This window comes from Phyllobates terribilis, unplaced genomic scaffold, assembly GCF_046119375.1.
Source record: "Phyllobates terribilis strain yellow unplaced genomic scaffold, ASM4611937v1 Scaffold_644__1_contigs__length_891845, whole genome shotgun sequence".
Taxonomy (NCBI): Eukaryota; Metazoa; Chordata; class Amphibia; order Anura; family Dendrobatidae; genus Phyllobates; species Phyllobates terribilis.
Window position 1 is genome coordinate 619,880 of NW_027363404.1, and position 20,298 is coordinate 640,177.

The following is a 20,298-nucleotide window of genomic DNA, read 5'->3' on the forward strand; positions in this document are numbered from 1 at the left end:
GAGTCTGACTCAGATTATAGGTTGTATATATTAGATTCTTGATAGGGCGTTGATCCAGGGAACTAGTCTGATTGCCGTATGTGTAGTCAGGAAGGAATTTTTTTTCCCAAAACGGAGCATGGTTTTTTTTTGCCTTCCTCTGGATCAACATGTTAGGTCTTCCTTATAGTTTTCATACTATGTTCCTATTCTTTCCTCTTCTCTCTTCTTCTTGAATTAGCTGGCATCTGTGAAAGCCGACTTCAGACGGCTTTCCTGCCCCCACACAACTTCAGCTAATAATATCAATAAGTAGGCGGCAATGAAAGCCGACTTCAGACGGCTTTCCTGCCCCTACACTACTTCAGCTGATAACATCAATTAGTAGACAGCTATTAAAGCCGACTTCAGACGGCTTTCCTGCCCCCACACAACTTCAGCTGATAATATCAATAAGTAGGCGGCAATGAAAGCCGACTTCAGACGGCTTTCCTGCCCCTACACTACTTCAGCTGATAACATCAATTAGTAGACAGCTATTAAAGCCGACTTCAGACGGCTTTCATGCCCCCACACAACTTCAGCTGATAACATCAATTTGCAGGCGGCTATTAAAGCCGACTTCAGACGGCTTTCCTGCCCCTACACAACTTCAGCTGATAACATCAATAAGCAGGAGGGTGTGAAAGCCGACTTTGGAGTGGGCTTTACTGCCCCTGCACTGCTTGTTTTAGGCAGTATCACACAGGATAGGATTAGATACACAACCCGTCAGGCAGTATCACACAGGATAGGATTAGATACACAACCCGTCAGGCAGTATCACACAGGATAGGATTAGATACACAACTCTTTAGGCAGTATCACACAGGATAGGATTAGATACACAACCCTTTAGGCAGTATCACACAGGATAGGATTAGATACACAACTCTTTAGGCAGTATCACACAGGATAGGATTAGATACACAACCCTTTAGGCAGTATCACACAGGATAGGATTAGATACACAACCCGTCAGGCAGTATCACACAGGATAGGATTAGATACACAACCCTTTAGGCAGTATCACACAGGATAGGATTAGATACACAACCCGTCAGGCAGTATCACACAGGATAGGATTAGATACACAACCCATCAGGCAGTATCACACAGGATAGGATTAGATACACAACTCTTTAGGCAGTATCACACAGGATAGGATTAGATACACAACCCGTCAGGCAGTATCACACAGGATAGGATTAGATACACAACTCTTTAGGCAGTATCACACAGGATAGGATTAGATACACAACCCTTTAGGCAGTATCACACAGGATAGGATTAGATACACAACCCGTCAGGCAGTATCACACAGGATAGGATTAGATACACAACCCTTTAGGCAGTATCACACAGGATAGGATTAGATACACAACCCGTCAGGCAGTATCACACAGGATAGGATTAGATACACAACTCTTTAGGCAGTATCACACAGGATAGGATTAGATACACAACCCTTTAGGCAGTATCACACAGGATAGGATTAGATACACAACCCGTCAGGCAGTATCACACAGGATAGGATTAGATACACAACTCTTTAGGCAGTATCACACAGGATAGGATTAGATACACAACCCTTTAGGCAGTATCACACAGGATAGGATTAGATACACAACCCTTTAGGCCGTATCATACAGGATAGGATTAGATACACAACCCGTCAGGCAGTATCACACAGGATAGGATTAGATACACAACTCTTTAGGCAGTATCACACAGGATAGGATTAGATACACAACCCTTTAGGCAGTATCATACAGGATAGGATTAGATACACAACCCGTCAGGCAGTATCACACAGGATAGGATTAGATACACAACTCTTTAGGCAGTATCACACAGGATAGGATTAGATAGACAACCCTTTAGGCAGTATCATACAGGATAGGATTAGATACACAACCCGTCAGGCAGTATCACACAGGATAGGATTAGATACACAACTCTTTAGGCAGTATCACACAGGATAGGATTAGATACACAACCCGTCAGGCAGTATCACACAGGATAGGATTAGATACACAACTCTTTAGGCAGTATCACACAGGATAGGATTAGATACAAAACCCTTTAGGCAGTATCATACAGGATAGGATTAGATACACAACCCGTCAGGCAGTATCACACAGGATAGGATTAGATACACAACCCGTCAGGCAGTATCACACAGGATAGGATTAGATGTAACAAAGTGTAGACAATAGTGGATATAAACTAATTTTTTTTTATAAAAATATAAAAAATATAACCAACCAAATAATATCAACTACATAACAAAAAATAAGTTATTGGCTGCCGTGACGGTCATGGGCTGCCACAAATCTTGCCAGCATCACTCCGTGCTGGTGGATCTCTTCACTCAGTCTCCGTTGTGACGCCAGGAGATCTTGTAGTGTTGGGATTTCTACGGAGGTAATTGTTAAACTTAAAAGTCCAATAATTCTGTACATTCATCAAATTAAGGCTATGTGCCCACGATGCACCACTCCCGGGTACCATCCGCACATTAGAACGCGCTAATTACGCAAGTACAGATGCAGTATTGCGGAATTGGCGCATTATAATGCAAGTCAATGGCGGCGCAAAAAAACCACCTTATGCAAAATAATTGGTAGTGCTGCGTTTTTTTCCGCAATGATAATGTGCAGCGGAAATTTCCGCAGCATGTGCACAGCACATGCGGATTATCATTGGGGAACATGGCAGACCTTCTACCATGCGCTTTTAATGCGTTTCCACAGCAGCAAAAACGCTGCAGAAACACCTTAAAAAACGCATCGTGGGCACACAGCCTATGAGGTACATGTTTGGTATTTAACACTTACGGTTTTCAGGTTGCTCGGATGATGACGAGCTTAAGGACCACCCGGATCCCCTGGCACCACCGGCTAGAGAAAGACACAACACTTAATAGTACATGACAGCCCTATACTTTCCAAGTTGTATGGACCGTATTTTATGTCAAAGCATTACCGAAAGATGAAGCTGCACCTATATCACGGAGTGATGCTGGCGAGCTGGCAGAGGAATGCTGCTGGGGCTCCAGGGCTGGAGGTGACTCCCTTGGGGGCTCTGGGGCTGCAGGCGCTGGAAAACAAATAACATTAGATACCTAAGGTGATTGCAGTTGTAACTAATGTGCTGCCATATATTGTGTTAACATATTTTAAAACCACTCACCACGGCGGGGCAGGGTCCGTGACCGGATGCTGACGATTCGGTCGGCAGACCTATATTTCAGGTCCGCCAGCTTTTTACGGATTTGGGTAGCAGAGCGCTGCACCCCAAATCTGCGGACCAGGCCCCGACCGATCCTCTGCAGCACCGCCTGTTTATGGAGCACTGGATGCTCAGAGTGAGAAATCAGGGACGGGGCAAAAACTTTTTCACACCACTGTATATAGTGTATAGGTATAGAGTACATAGTAATATAGTATACAGTGTATGTGCATCTGTATAGTGTATCTGCATCTGGCAAAACGAGCTCTGATTAATATTAGTACCAAGATGAGTCCTTTATAGATTTATACATGTCATCATTTTATCATGTTTAACAGAGAGATATCTCTAAATAAATATTTATTCCAAATTATATAATGAATTTCTGTAGGAGATATTGCTATGCTAGTCCTGGGCTTCTCTCTTCTCTTATGACATCATCGGCTTCTCTCTTATGACATCATAGCCTTCTCCTATATGACACAGCTGGATCCTCCACATGCACCAGTTGCAGCCGATCACTTGAGCAGAGCAGTCTTCTTCCCAGCGGATGTTTCCCCTTAGATGCCAAACAAGACCAGCATTTTCTCCGTGTAACTGATGGAAGATTGTGATTGACTAATCTCAGACTCAGCAGAAAAAGTTCATCACAAAGTCACAGGTAAATATCAATAATCCAGTTCTATGTTTTTACTATGTATTTACTTATATATAAGGTGAATGTGTTTATACAGTGTATAAGAATGTGTATATATGCGTGTAGTGTATATAAGGTGGATGTGAAAATATGAAGATATGTAGGTGTAGCATATATAAAGTCTATGTGCATTAGTATGTAGTGTATATATGGTAGGTTTGTGTACATAGATATAGAGTATCCAATATACAGTGTACATGCATTTGCATATAGAGTATATATGGTAGGTTTGTGTATATAGATATAGAGTATCCAATATACAGTGTACATGCATTTGCATATAGAGTATATATGGTAGGTTTGTGTATATATAGTATATAGGTATAGAGTATACAGTGTATGTTCATTTATCTGTGTAGTGTAACTGCATCAGGTAAAATGAGCTCTGATTAATAGTGCCAGGATGAGCACTTTAAATATTTATACATTTTATCATGTCAATAATAATAATAGTAGTTATGGAGTAAATTGCCATAGTGAGTTTTTTGGGGTGAAAAAGTTTAACCGGTTCCCGACCGCCCACTGTAGATAAACGTCGGCGCTTGCCGGGCTCTGTGCAGCGCCGATGTTTAAAAACGGTGGGTGGTCTCGCAGCGCTCAGGACCCCCAGGGTCCTGCAAGCGCTGCGATTCCAGTGCAGAGCGTTAGCTCTGACAGGGAACATCATCGGGACCTGATTAGATCAGGTCCCAGTGATGTTAACCCCTTGCTGTCTTCTATATGCTGCGATCTATAGTGATCGCGGCATATAGGAGACAGCAGGAGGAGAGGGGGTCATCTTACCTCTCCGAAGACCTCCGTTTCCTTCCAGGACCTGGGGTTGCTATGGCAGCTGGAGGTCACATGACCGCCTCCAGCTCTGCCATATACGGTGTCCTGTCTGGCTCAGCCTGCAAGCTGAGCCAGACAGGAGACTGACTGAAACAGTCAGGGAAGATCTCATGTAATGTAATATATGTGTATTACATTACATGAGATCAGTGATCAGAAAAATAAAAATTAATGTCCCATACAGGGACTAAGTAAAAATGTAAAAAAAAGTAAAAAAAAAGTTTTAAACTATTAAAAAAAAAATCACAAAATAAATAAAAATAAATAAAATATTAAACCAATAAATCCGTATATTTTTACAAAACCAAAAAAAGTACACATATTTGGTATCGCCGCGTCCGAAACAACCCGAGCTATAAAACTGTCACACTAATTAACTCCTTCTGTGCACACCGTAATAAAAATAAATAAAAAACGGAACAAAAAAATATGCTTTTTCATCATATCGCCAAACAAAAAGTGGAAAAAAATGCGATCAAAAAACAAAATAGAAATAAAAATGGTACCGCTGAAAACGTCACCTTGTTCCGCAAAAAAAAAGCTGCCATACAGCTCCATCAGCCGAAAAATAAAAAAGTTATAGCGCTCAGAATAAAGCAATGCAAAAAAAATATTTTTTTCTATAAAATTGTTTTATTGTGTAAAAGCGCCAAAACATAAAAAAAATACAGTAAGTGTAGTATCGCTGTAAACGTACTGACCCCAAGAATAACGCTGCCTGATCACTTTTACCACACGCAGAACGGCATAAACAAAAACCTCAAAAAACAATTCCTGAATTGTTTGTTTTTGTTAATTTTACCTCCCAAAAAACGGAATAGAAAGCGATCAAAAAATGTCACGTTCCCAAAAATGGTACCAATAAAAATGTCAACTCGTCTCGCAAAAAACAAGCCATCACATGACTCTGTCGGCCGAAATATGGAAAAATTATAGCTCTCAAAATATGGTGATGCAAAAACTAGATTTTGCAAAAAAAGCGTATTTTAGTGTGTGACAGCTGTCAGTCATAAAAACCCGATATAAATCTGGTATCTCTGTAATCGCACCGACCCGAAGAATAAAGTAATCTAATCAGTTATATCACACTAGGAACGGCGTAAAAAATAAATAAAACCAATTCTTCACCTGCTACTGATTTGTTTATTATGTCTCCCAAAGATCCCAGTAAGGCTCTGCTCACATTTATCCTGTGCTCTGCGCTGAGCACTTACACCAGAGTTTCTGTGTAAATCTCTGAAATACGTGATTCAGCCGGAACCCATGATGGAAGATTCCCTGTAATGAGGCAGATATAGGCCACTGTGGACGCCGTCTAGCCTGGGATCCCACGGTGTCATTTGTTTTAGGCGTGCATAAAAGTGTGGTTGGCCACAGTTTTGTGCACTTCTGAAAAAAAGGACACCGCTAAACAGAGGCCAGACGGAGTCCAGAGTAACTCTGCTGCCTCATTATAGTGAATGGATCCTGCAGGGGTTTCATCTGAATTACATCACTTGGAAATTTAGATGGAAACCCCGATGTAAGTGCTCAGCCTAGAGCGCCGGATAAATGTTACGTAAAATGTTCCCAATAAAAGCTTCAACTCAGTCCTCAAAAAAAGCTAGTCCCCACTCAGGTCCGTCATCTGTTAAAAATATAAGGGACTTCCAAGTTACTGGTAGCAGAAAGGCTCTGGAAAAGCAAAATGACCCTTGCCCCCCAAAAGAAATTCAGAAAATTTTGTGCTCCCAAATCCAAATGCCTATTCTACAATAGTTTGTTCTCCAATTGTCAAATAGTGCTCCGTCCCCCCCAGATCTCGCGGTACGGCTGAGCGGTACAATACAGCCACATATGGGGTATTGCCACTTTTAGAAGAAATTGTGTGACACATTTCGGCACCATTTTTACCCATTGTCCTGTGTGAAAATGTAAAATCTGAGGGTAAAACATTTTTTTGTGGTAAAAATATAATTATGCTTTTTTCACTGCCCAATGGTATAAATTTAAAAATTAAAAAATACTCACTACTTCCCTAGATGAATTCCTTGAGAGGTGTAGTTTACAAAATGGGGTCACTTGTGGGGGTTTCTGCTGTTTTGGCATGTCAGCGACTCTTCAAATGTGACATGGCGTCTGCTGCCTATCCCAGCCAACATAGCGCTCCTTTCTCTTCCGAACCCTGCCGTACACCAAAGCAGTGGTTTTCCCCCACATATGGGGTATCGGCGTACTCAGGAGAAATTGTACAACAAATTTCATGGTGCAATTTATCCTGTTACCCTTATGATAATGCAAAATTAGGGAATGAAAAACATTTTTTATGGGAAAAATGTGAAAATTTTATTTTTACAGCTCAATATTATAAACTTCTGTGAAGCAGCTGGGGGTGCAAGGTGCTCACCACACATCTAGATAAGTTCCCTAAGGGGTCTAGTTTCCAAAATGGTGGCACTTGTGGGGGGTTTCCACTGTTTAGGCACATTAGGGGCTCCCCAAATGCGACATGGCGTCTGCTAATTATTCAAACAAATTTTACATTCAAAAAGTCAAATAGCGCTCCTTCCCTTTCAAACCCTGCCATGCGCCCAAACAGTAATTTGCCTCCACATATGGGGTATCAGCGTGTTCAGGAGACATTGCACAACAAATTTCATGGTGCAATTTATCCTATTACCCTTATGATAATGCAAAATTAAGGGATGAAAAACGGTTTTGTGGGAAAAATGTGAAAATTTTATTTTTACGGCTCAATATTATAAACTTCTGTGAAGCAGCTGGGGGTGCAAGGTGCTCACCACACATCTAGATAAGTTCCCTAAGAGGTCTAGTTTCCAAAATGGTGGCACTTGTGGGGGGTTTCCACTGTTTAGGCACATTAGGGGCTCCCCAAATGTGACATGGCGTCCGCTAATTATTCAAACAAATTTTACATTCAAAAAGTCAAATGGCGCTCCATCCCTTTCAAACCCTGCCATGTGCCCAAACAGTAATTTGCCTCCACATATGGGGTATCGGCGTGTTCAGGAGAAATTGCACAACAAATTTCATGGTGCAATTTATCCTGTTACCCTTATGATAATACAAAATTAGGGAATGAAAAACATTTTTTGTGGGAAAAATGTGAAAATTTTATTTTTACGGCTCAATATTATAAACTTCTGTGAAGCAGCTGGGGGTGCAAGGTGCTCACCACACATCTAGATAAGTTCCCTAAGGGGTCTAGTTTCCAAAATGGTGGCACTTGTGGGGGGTTTCCACTGTTTAGGCACATTAGGGGCTCTCCAAATGCGACATGGCGTCTGCTAATTATTCAGACAAATTTTACATTCAAAAAGTCAAATGGCGCTCCTTCCCTTTCAAACCCTGCCATGTGCTCAAACAGTAATTTGCCTCCACATATGGGGTATCGGCGTGTTCAGGAGAAATTGAACAACAAATTTCATGGTGCAATTTATCCTATTACCCTTATGATAATGCAAAATTAAGGGATGAAAAACGGTTTTGTGGGAAAAATGTGAAAATTTTATTTTTACAGCTCAATATTATAAACTTCTGTGAAGCACCTTGGGGTTCAAGGTGCTCACCACACATCTAGATAAGTTCCCTAAGGGGTCTAGTTTCCAAAATGGTGTCACTTGTGGGGGGTTTCCACTGTTTAGGCACATCAGGAGCTCTCCAAACGCAATATGGCGTCTGCTAATTATTCAGACAAATTTTACATTCAAAAAGTCTAATGGCGCTCCTTCCCTTCCGAACCCTGCAGTGCGCCCAAACAGTGGTTTTCCCTCACATATGGGGTATCAGCACGCTCAAGAGAAATTGCACAAAAAAAATTGGGGTCTATTTTTTCCTGTTACCCCTGTGAAAATAAAAAAAATTGGGTCTAAAGTAACATTTTTGTGAAAAAAGTTAAATGTTAATTTTTTTCTTCCACATTCCAAAAATTCCGGTGAAGCACCTGAAGGGTTAATAAAGTTCTTGAATGTGGTTTTGAGCACCTTGAGGGGTGCAGTTTTTAGAATGGTGTCACTTTTGGGTATTTTCTGTCATAAAGACCCCTCAAAGTGACGTCAAATATGATGTGGTCCCTAAAAAAATGTTTTTGTAAATTTTGTTGGAAAAATGAGAAATCACTGGTCAACTTTTAACCCTTATAGCTCCCTAACAAAAAAAAAATGTTGGTTCCAAAATTGTGCTGATGTAAAGTAGACATGTGGGAAATGTTATTTATTAACTATTTTGTGTGACATATCTCTCTGATTTAAGGGCATGAAAATTCAAAGTTTGAAAATTGCAAAATTTTCAAAATTTTCGCCAAATTTCCGATTTTTTCACAAATAAACGCAAGTGATATCGAAGAAATTTTACCACTATCATGAAGTACAATATGTCATGAAAAAACAATCTCAGAATCAGGGGAATACGTTGAAGCGTTCCAGAGTAATTACCTCATAAAGTGACAGTGGTCAGAATTGAAAAAATTGGCCCGGTCACGAAGGCAAAAACAGGCTCTGGCGCGAAGTGGTTAACAAGGAGATATCTCTAAATAAATATTTATTCCAGATTATATAATGAATTGCTGTAGGAAATATTGCCATGCTAGTCCTAGGATTCTCTTCTCTCTTATGACATCATCAGATTCTATTTTATGACATCATCGGCTTCTCTCTTATGACCTCATTGGCTTCTCTTTTCTCTCTTATGACATCATAGCCTCCTCCTATATAACACAGATGGATCCTCCACATGCACCAGTTGCAGCCGATCACTTGAGCAGAGCAGTCTTCTTCCCAGCGGATGTTTCCCCTTAGATGCCAAACAAGACCAGCATTTTCTTTGTGAAATTGATGGAAGATTGTGATTGACTAATCTCAGACTCGGCAGAAAAAGTTCATCACAAAGTCACAGGTAAATATCAATAATCCAGTTCTATGTTTTTACTTATATATAAGGTGAATGTGTTTATACAGTGTATGAGAGTGAGTATATATGCGTGTAATGTATATAAGGTGGATGTGAAAATATGCAGATATGTAGGTGTAGCATATATAAAGTCTATGTACATTAGTATGTAGTGTATATATGGTAGGTTTGTGTACATAGATATAGAGTATCCAATATACAGTGTACATGCATTTGCATATAGAGTATATATGGTAGGTTTGTGTATATAGATATACAGTATCCAATATACAGTGTACATGCATTTGCATATAGAGTATATATGGTAGGTTTGTGTATATAGATATACAGTATCCAATATACAGTGTACATGCATTTGCATATAGAGTATATATGGTAGGTTTGTGTACATAGATATAGAGTATCCAATATACAGTGTACATGCATTTGCATATAGAGTATATATGGTAGGTTTGTGTATATAGATATACAGTATCCAATATACAGTGTACATGCATTTGCATATAGAGTATATATGGTAGGTTTGTATATATAGATATACAGTATCCAATATACAGTGTACATGCATTTGCATATAGAGTATATATGGTAGGTTTGTGTATATAGATATAGAGTATCCAATATACAGTGTACATGCATTTGCATATAGAGTATATATGGTAGGTTTGTGTATATATAGTATATAGGTATAGAGTATACAGTGTATGTTCATTTATCTGTATAGTGTAACTGCATCAGGTAAAATGAGCTCTGATTAATAGTGCCAGGATGAGCACTTTAAATATTTATACATTTTATCATGTCAATAATAATAATAGTAGTTATGGAGTAAATTGCCATAGTGAGTTTTTTGGGGTGAAAAAGTTTAACAAGGAGATATCTCTAAATAAATATTTATTCCAGATTATATAATGAATTGCTGTAGGAAATATTGCCATGCTAGTCCTAGGATTCTCTTCTCTCTTATGACATCATCAGATTCTATTTTATGACATCATCGGCTTCTCTCTTATGACCTCATTGGCTTCTCTTTTCTCTCTTATGACATCATAGCCTCCTCCTATATAACACAGATGGATCCTCCACATGCACCAGTTGCAGCCGATCACTTGAGCAGAGCAGTCTTCTTCCCAGCGGATGTTTCCCCTTAGATGCCAAACAAGACCAGCATTTTCTTTGTGAAATTGATGGAAGATTGTGATTGACTAATCTCAGACTCGGCAGAAAAAGTTCATCACAAAGTCACAGGTAAATATCAATAATCCAGTTCTATGTTTTTACTTATATATAAGGTGAATGTGTTTATACAGTGTATGAGAGTGAGTATATATGCGTGTAATGTATATAAGGTGGATGTGAAAATATGCAGATATGTAGGTGTAGCATATATAAAGTCTATGTACATTAGTATGTAGTGTATATATGGTAGGTTTGTGTACATAGATATAGAGTATCCAATATACAGTGTACATGCATTTGCATATAGAGTATATATGGTAGGTTTGTGTATATAGATATACAGTATCCAATATACAGTGTACATGCATTTGCATATAGAGTATATATGGTAGGTTTGTGTATATAGATATACAGTATCCAATATACAGTGTACATTCATTTGCATATAGAGTATATATGGTAGGTTTGTGTATATAGATATACAGTATCCAATATACAGTGTACATGCATTTGCATATAGAGTATATATGGTAGGTTTGTGTATATAGATATACAGTATCCAATATACAGTGTACATGCATTTGCATATAGAGTATATATGGTAGGTTTGTATATATAGATATACAGTATCCAATATACAGTGTACATGCATTTGCATATAGAGTATATATGGTAGGTTTGTGTATATAGATATAGAGTATCCAATATACAGTGTACATGCATTTGCATATAGAGTATATATGGTAGGTTTGTATATATAGATATACAGTATCCAATATACAGTGTACATGCATTTGCATATAGAGTATATATGGTAGGTTTGTATATATAGATATACAGTATCCAATATACAGTGTACATGCATTTGCATATAGAGTATATATGGTAGGTTTGTGTATATAGATATAGAGTATCCAATATACAGTGTACATGCATTTGCATATAGAGTATATATGGTAGGTTTGTATATATAGATATACAGTATCCAATATACAGTGTACATGCATTTGCATATAGAGTATATATGGTAGGTTTGTGTATATAGATATAGAGTATCCAATATACAGTGTACATGCATTTGCATATAGAGTATATATGGTAGGTTTGTGTATATATAGTATATAGGTATAGAGTATACAGTGTATGTTCATTTATCTGTATAGTGTAACTGCATCAGGTAAAATGAGTTCTGATTAATAGTGCCAGGATGAGCACTTTAAATATTTATACATTTTATCATGTCAATAATAATAATAGTAGTTATGGAGTAAATTGCCATAGTGAGTTTTTTGGGGTGAAAAAGTTTAACAAGGAGATATCTCTAAATAAATATTTATTCCAGATTATATAATGAATTGCTGTAGGAAATATTGCCATGCTAGTACTAGGATTCTCTTCTCTCTTATGACATCATCAGATTCTATTTTATGACATCATCGGCTTCTCTCTTATGACCTCATCAGCTTCTCTTTTCTCTCTTATGACATCATCAGATTCTATTTTATGACATCATCGGCTTCTCTCTTATGACCTCATTGGCTTCTCTTTTCTCTCTTATGACATCATAGCCTCCTCCTATATAACACAGCTGGATCCTCCACATGCACCAGTTGCAGCCGATCACTTGAGCAGACAAGTCTTCTTCCCAATAGACGTGTCGCCTTAGATGCCAAACAAGACCAGCATTTTCTTCATGCCATAGATGGAAGATTATGATTGAATAATCTCAGACTCTGCACAAAAAGCCAATCACAAAGTCACAGGTAAGTATCAATAATCAAGTTCTAAACGTTTACAAAAGGTAGGTAGCAACATTCAGACTTTGTCTCTCCTGTCAGTGTTTCTCCCCTCCACTGTGCTCCCTATAGTATAAATTTCTAGGACCCCAGAACAATGACCGAAGTACTGCTGAGTACCAGGATTGCAGAGGTTGCCTCATATCATATCTGTTTATTGTACGGCTGAAGCTGTGGGAACTGTGGGAGAAACCATGTAAACCCTATCCCATATTACTGCCACCATTCTGTGGGTACAGGAATAAATCCTTTCCATAGGACTTGATCTTCTGCGCTCACATCAATATCGCAGAGCTCCCGAAGCTTCATCCAACACTGTTACACATTTATGAGACAAGGGGGTGGGGGAGGTTGTGATAACTGATGCTGTAACTCATGCATTTTGCAACACAGTTGTCATTCTTCATGCTTTGGATACTTACACTGTAAGGACACAGACACATTTTGGCTTGGATTTGGCATCGGTATTTCTAAGCCAAAATCAGGAGTGGGTGAAAAACCCAAAACAGGTGCAGATCTTTTCATAATAGATTATGTTTATGTTTCACTCTTGATTTTGGTTTCACAACACTGATATAAAGACATGACTAGGTACCTGTGGCCAAATAATATTGAGACATGATTAGGTACCTGTGGCCTAAAAAGTACCGTTAATGACACCCAATCCAAGAGATGGATGGGTCCTATAAGCTAATACCACGTCATTATGTACTAATACCTGATTATCAAAACACGTAGTAGGCTATGTGCCCACGATACGTTTTTTAATCGTTTCCGCAGCGGCAAAAACGCTGCAGAAATGCTTAAAAAATGCATGGTAGAAGGCCAGCCATGCTCCCCAATGATAATCCGCATGTGCTGCGCACATGCTGCGGAAATTTCCGCTGCGGATTATCATTGCGGAAAAAAACGCAGCATGTCCATTAATTTTGCGGAAACGCTGCGTTTTCGCCGCCATTGACTTGCATTGGAACGCATGGATTACGCATCACTGGAACGCATGGAAGGCACATCTACAGATGAAATGTGTGGATGGTACCCGGGTGTGGAGGACAGGAGACTCTCCTCTGGACCCAGGTACCATAGAACCTGTGAAAAAAAAATAAAATAAAAAATAAATATCATATTTACCTTCTGGCGGCCCCCGCAGCGCTCGTCCTCCTTTGCCGGCATCTCGCGGTGAACTGTAGGATCTGCGCTGACGTCATAGTCATGTGACAGCAGGTCCTTCAGTACAGTGCACCGAGAGTTGCCGGCAGCCAGGACGGAGCGTAGCAAGACTGCGGGGGCCATCGGAAGGTGAGTATAGATTTATTTTTTTTATATTTTCACATTCTTTGGGGGTCACACTATATAAATCCATGCTGTTTGCATGGATTTATATAGTGTGACCAAGTTGACAAGCACTTTCCAAGTGATGCTAAAATCGCTTGGAAAGCGCTTGTCAACCCACATGCGGAAATGCATGTGAAGAACGCTTCACATCCGCATGTCCCTGGCAGGAAAAACGCATGTACAATCCGCATGTACAATCCACATGCGTTTTTTCTGCCAGGGAGATGCAGAAGCGCTCAGGAAAATATCCTGAGCATATCTACATCGTGGGCACATAGCCGCATACTTCAGACATATAAAAAACTAAAGTGTTGTGAATACAAATTTCAAATATTGAAAAATAGGTGAACTTCACATGTAGAGTTTGAATGATATATACTCCCGCTACTCATGGAGATGGATAGGGCAGCTTTAAGGGAAATTGAGGAGGCTGTTTTTTTGATAGGTGTAATTTCAACATTTTCCTAATACTTAGCATAAATTATCATATTTTTCACTTTAATGCTTTCTATAAAAAACTCAGGAGGACTACATAGTAAAAAATTAGGAAAAACACTTTTCCAACTAATTACAAATTTCCTGGAGGTGTAGATATGTGGAGAAGTCAATTACACTAATTTTAATGCTTTAGGGTACAATAGAGTAGTTAGAGATCTAATATTAATGTTTCTCTGCAGCATGTGTATTATACTCATACAGCTTTACAGCAGGCAAATTATATGCATTCACTACAATGCACACAAACACATCACTTCTGCATCCACAGGACATGCACACCAAGCTCTGCTATATATGCATACACAGCTCTGCTACATATATACACAGAGTTTTCTAATATAACCACCCAGCTCTCCTACAACATCATGAAAGTCCTTCCAGGAATGTGACTGATCACATGACCTGAAAGGTTCAATGGCTAATCAACAACTTTGTTTGATTGGGACCCTATCCATGCCACCTCACATATCAGGAGTGGCGTTATTCTTTTCATAAAGAGGTCCAAGGGCTAGTCTTGCAGAAGTTTTTTCAGCTACACAGGATGTGCAACATCCGTGCAAGTCCTGGTGTCTTTCTCTCCTGCACTGCACCGATCAGATAGATCAGTGTGGGGCAGGAGAAAGGAGAACAGTTCTTTCAGTGATCAGGAAGGATGCTGTCAGCGTTTTCCTCCATCAGAATAAGCTGCCTCTAGACTGCAAGAAACACACACATTTTAGCATCATTTTGATTGTCTAAAATATACTGCAGCTAAAAATTACATTTGGTTTACAATGCATTTTGCCAGGTATGTTGTCACTTGTCACAGCTAAGAATTTTACATGCTGGGTTTTTTTATGGCACATTTAGCACTGATAAGTTGTCACACTCTTGCTTAATATGTTAACATTCTGTCTGTAAACTGTATATGCATAACTACCTTTTTGAAGCATTATTGAGATTTACTTAAGAACGTGGGGCCCAATAAATACCATCAATGGTGCCCAGTCCAAGAGATGGTGGATCCTATAGGTAAACACCACCTCATCATGCACTAAAACTTACTAAAAAAAAAAAGATGTGAAGTTCACACATATAGAAAATGGACATTTTGTGAATACATATTACACGTATTGTAAAATAGATACAACTCATATGTAGAGTTTGTTTGATAAACCTTCCTGCTACTTTGTCTAAATTAGAAGCAAATTGGTTGAACATTACTTCTACCTAAAATGGCAGAAAACGCACCTATCTTGGTGATGGACAGGACAGCTAGAGTGGATATGGAGGAGGCTGTTATTTTTTTTTTTAATAGGTGTACTTTCACCAATTTGCTGATAATTCATTGAAAGTAGATGATCGGTACAATTGATGGCAATGCATTTTTTAAAGCTGTATTGTCATGAGTCAAATTTGATCATGTTAGGTTCTTGCATAGGTCCTATAGCATTGATAAGTTTCCACCCTCTTTCCTACATACACACATCTCTCCTGCATACACACACATCTCTCCTGCATACACACAACTCTACTACTATCACACACGCAGTTTTCCTAAATACACACACAACTCTCCTCCATACACAAACACAGTTCTAACACATATAGCTTTTCTACAGCTTTGAAGTATGCACTTACACCTCTGTTACATACACACACTGTTTTGCTACATACTTGTACACAGCTTTCTTACATACACCAACAGCTCTCTTATATACTCATGCAGCTCCACACACACAAACACTTTATATATATATATATGTACACTCATCCATCGTATACATTACCACATCTTGAAATTCCTTCCAGGAATGTGACTGATCACATGACCTGAAAGGTTCAATGGCTAATCAACAACTTTGTTTGATTGGGACCCTATCCATGCCACCTCACATATCAGGAGTGTCGTTCTTCTTTTCATAAAGAGGTCCAAGGGCTAGTCTTGCAGAAGTTTTTTCAGCTACACAGGATGCGCAACATCCGTGCAAGTCCTGGTGACTTTCTCCCCTGCACTGCACCGATCAGATAGATCAGTGTGGGGCAGGAGAAAGGAGAACAGTTCTTTCAGTGATCATGAAGGATGCTGTCAGTGTTTTCCTCCATCAGAATAAGCAGCCTCTAGACTGTAAGAAACACACACATTTTAACATCATTTTGATTGTCTAAAATTTACTGCAGCTAAAAATTACATTTGGTTTACAATGCATTTTGCCAGATATGTTGTCACTTGTCAAAGCTAAGAATTTTACATGCTGGGTTTTTTTATGGCACATTTAGCACTGATAAGTTGTCACACTCTTGCTTAATATGTTAACATTCTGTCTGTAAACTGTATATGCATAGCTACCTTTTTGAAGCAATATTGAGATTTACTTAAGAACGTGGGGCCCGATAAATACCATCAATGGTGCCCAGTCCAAGAGATGGTGGATCCTATAGGTAAACACCACCTCATCATGCACTAAAACTTACTAAAAAAAAAAAAGATGTGAAGTTCACACATATAGAAAATGGACATTTTGTGAATACATATTACACGTATTGTAAAATAGATAGAGCTCATATGTAGAGTTTGTTTGATAAACTTTCCTACTACTTTGTCTAAATTAGAAGCAAATTGGTTGAACATTACTTCTACCTAAAATGGCAGAAAACGCACCTATCTTGGTGATGGACAGGACAACTAGAGGGGATATGGAGTAGGCTGTTATTTTTTTTTTAATAGGTGTACTTTCACCAATTTGCTGATAATTCATTGAAAGTAGATGATCGGTACAATTGCTGCCAATGCATTTTTTAAAGCTGTATTGTCATGAGTCAAATTTGATCATGTTAGGTTCTTGCATAGGTCCTATAGCATTGATAAGTTTCCACCCTCTTTCCTACATACACACATCTCTCCTGCATACACACAACTCTACTACTATCACACACGCAATTTTCCAAAATACACACACAACTCTCCTCCATACACAAACACAGTTCTAACACATATAGCTTTTCTACAGCTTTGAAGTATGCACTTACACCTCTGTTACATACACGCACTGTTTTGCTACATACTTGTACACAGCTTTCTTACATACACCAACAGCTCTCTTATATACTCATGCAGCTCCACACACACAAACACTTATATATATATATATATATATATATATATATATATATATATGTACACTCATCCATCGTATACATTACCACATCTTGAAATTCCTTCCAGGAATGTGACTGATCACATGACCTGAAAGGTTCAATGGCTAATCAACAACTTTGTTTGATTGGGACCCTATCCATGCCACCTCACATATCAGGAGTGTCGTTCTTCTTTTCATAAAGAGGTCCAAGGGCTAGTCTTGCAGAAGTTTTTTCAGCTACACAGGATGCGCAACATCCGTGCAAGTCCTGGTGACTTTCTCCCCTGCACTGCACCGATCAGATAGATCAGTGTGGGGCAGGAGAAAGGAGAACAGTTCTTTCAGTGATCATGAAGGATGCTGTCAGTGTTTTCCTCCATCAGAATAAGCAGCCTCTAGACTGTAAGAAACACACACATTTTAGCATCATTTTGATTGTCTAAAATTTACTGCAGCTAAAAATTACATTTGGTTTACAATGCATTTTGCCAGATATGTTGTCACTTGTCAAAGCTAAGAATTTTACATGCTGGGTTTTTTTATGGCACATTTAGCACTGATAAGTTGTCACACTCTTGCTTAATATGTTAACATTCTGTCTGTAAACTGTATATGCATAGCTACCTTTTTGAAGCAATATTGAGATTTACTTAAGAACGTGGGGCCCAATAAATACCATCAATGGTGCCCAGTCCAAGAGATGGTGGATCCTATAGGTAAACACCACCTCATCATGCACTAAAACTTACTAAAAGAAAAAAAGATGTGAAGTTCACACATATAGAAAATGGACATTTTGTGAATACATATTACACGTATTGTAAAATAGATAGAGCTCATATGTAGAGTTTGTTTGATAAACTTTCCTACTACTTTGTCTAAATTAGAAGCAAATTGGTTGAACATTACTTCTACCTAAAATGGCAGAAAACGCACCTATCTTGGTGATGGATAGGACAGCTAGAGGGGATATGGAGGAGGCTGTTATTTTTTTTTTAATAGGTGTACTTTCACCAATTTGCTGATAATTCATTGAAAGTAGATGATTGGTACAATTGCTGCCAATGCATTTTTTAAAGCTGTATTGTCATGAGTCAAATTTGATCATGTTAGGTTCTTGCATAGGTCCTATAGCATTGATAAGTTTCCACCCTCTTTCCTACATACACACATCTCTCCTGCATACACACAACTCTACTACTATCACACACGCAATTTTCCAAAATACACACACAACTCTCCTCCATACACAAACACAGTTCTAACACATATAGATTTTCTACAGCTTTGAAGTATGCACTTACACCTCTGTTACATACACGCACTGTTTTGCTACATACTTGTACACAGCTTTCTTACATACACCAACAGCTCTCTTATATACTCATGCAGCTCCACACACACAAACACTTATATATATATATATATATATATATATATATATGTACACTCATCCATCGTATACATTACCACATCTTGAAATTCCTTCCAGGAATGTGACTGATCACATGACCTGAAAGGTTCAATGGCTAATCAACAACTTTGTTTGATTGGGACCCTATCCATGCCACCTCACATATCAGGAGTGTCGTTCTTCTTTTCATAAAGAGGTCCAAGGGCTAGTCTTGCAGAAGTTTTTTCAGCTACACAGGATGCGCAACATCCGTGCAAGTCCTGGTGACTTTCTCCCCTGCACTGCACCGATCAGATAGATCAGTGTGGGGCAGGAGAAAGGAGAACAGTTCTTTCAGTGATCATGAAGGATGCTGTCAGTGTTTTCCTCCATCAGAATAAGCAGCCTCTAGACTGTAAGAAACACACACATTTTAGCATCATTTTGATTGTCTAAAATTTACTGCAGCTAAAAATTACATTTGGTTTACAATGCATTTTGCCAGATATGTTGTCACTTGTCAAAGCTAAGAATTTTACATGCTGGGTTTTTTTATGGCACATTTAGCACTGATAAGTTGTCACACTCTTGCTTAATATGTTAACATTCTGTCTGTAAACTGTATATGCATAGCTACCTTTTTGAAGCAATATTGAGATTTACTTAAGAACGTGGGGCCCAATAAATACCATCAATGGTGCCCAGTCCAAGAGATGGTGGATCCTATAGGTAAACACCACCTCATCATGCACTAAAACTTACTAAAAAAAAAAAAGATGTGAAGTTCACACATATAGAAAATGGACATTTTGTGAATACATATTACACGTATTGTAAAATAGATAGAGCTCATATGTAGAGTTTGTTTGATAAACTTTCCTACTACTTTGTCTAAATTAGAAGCAAATTGGTTGAACATTACTTCTACCTAAAATGGCAGAAAACGCACCTATCTTGGTGATGGACAGGACAGCTAGAGGGGATATGGAGGAGGCTGTTATTTTTTTTTTAATAGGTGTACTTTCACCAATTTGCTGATAATTCATTGAAAGTAGATGATCGGTACAATTGCTGCCAATGCATTTTTTAAAGCTGTATTGTCATGAGTCAAATTTGATCATGTTAGGTTCTTGCATAGGTCCTATAGCATTGATAAGTTTCCACCCTCTTTCCTACATACACACATCTCTCCTGCATACACACAACTCTACTACTATCACACACGCAATTTTCCAAAATACACACACAACTCTCCTCCATACACAAACACAGTTCTAACACATATAGCTT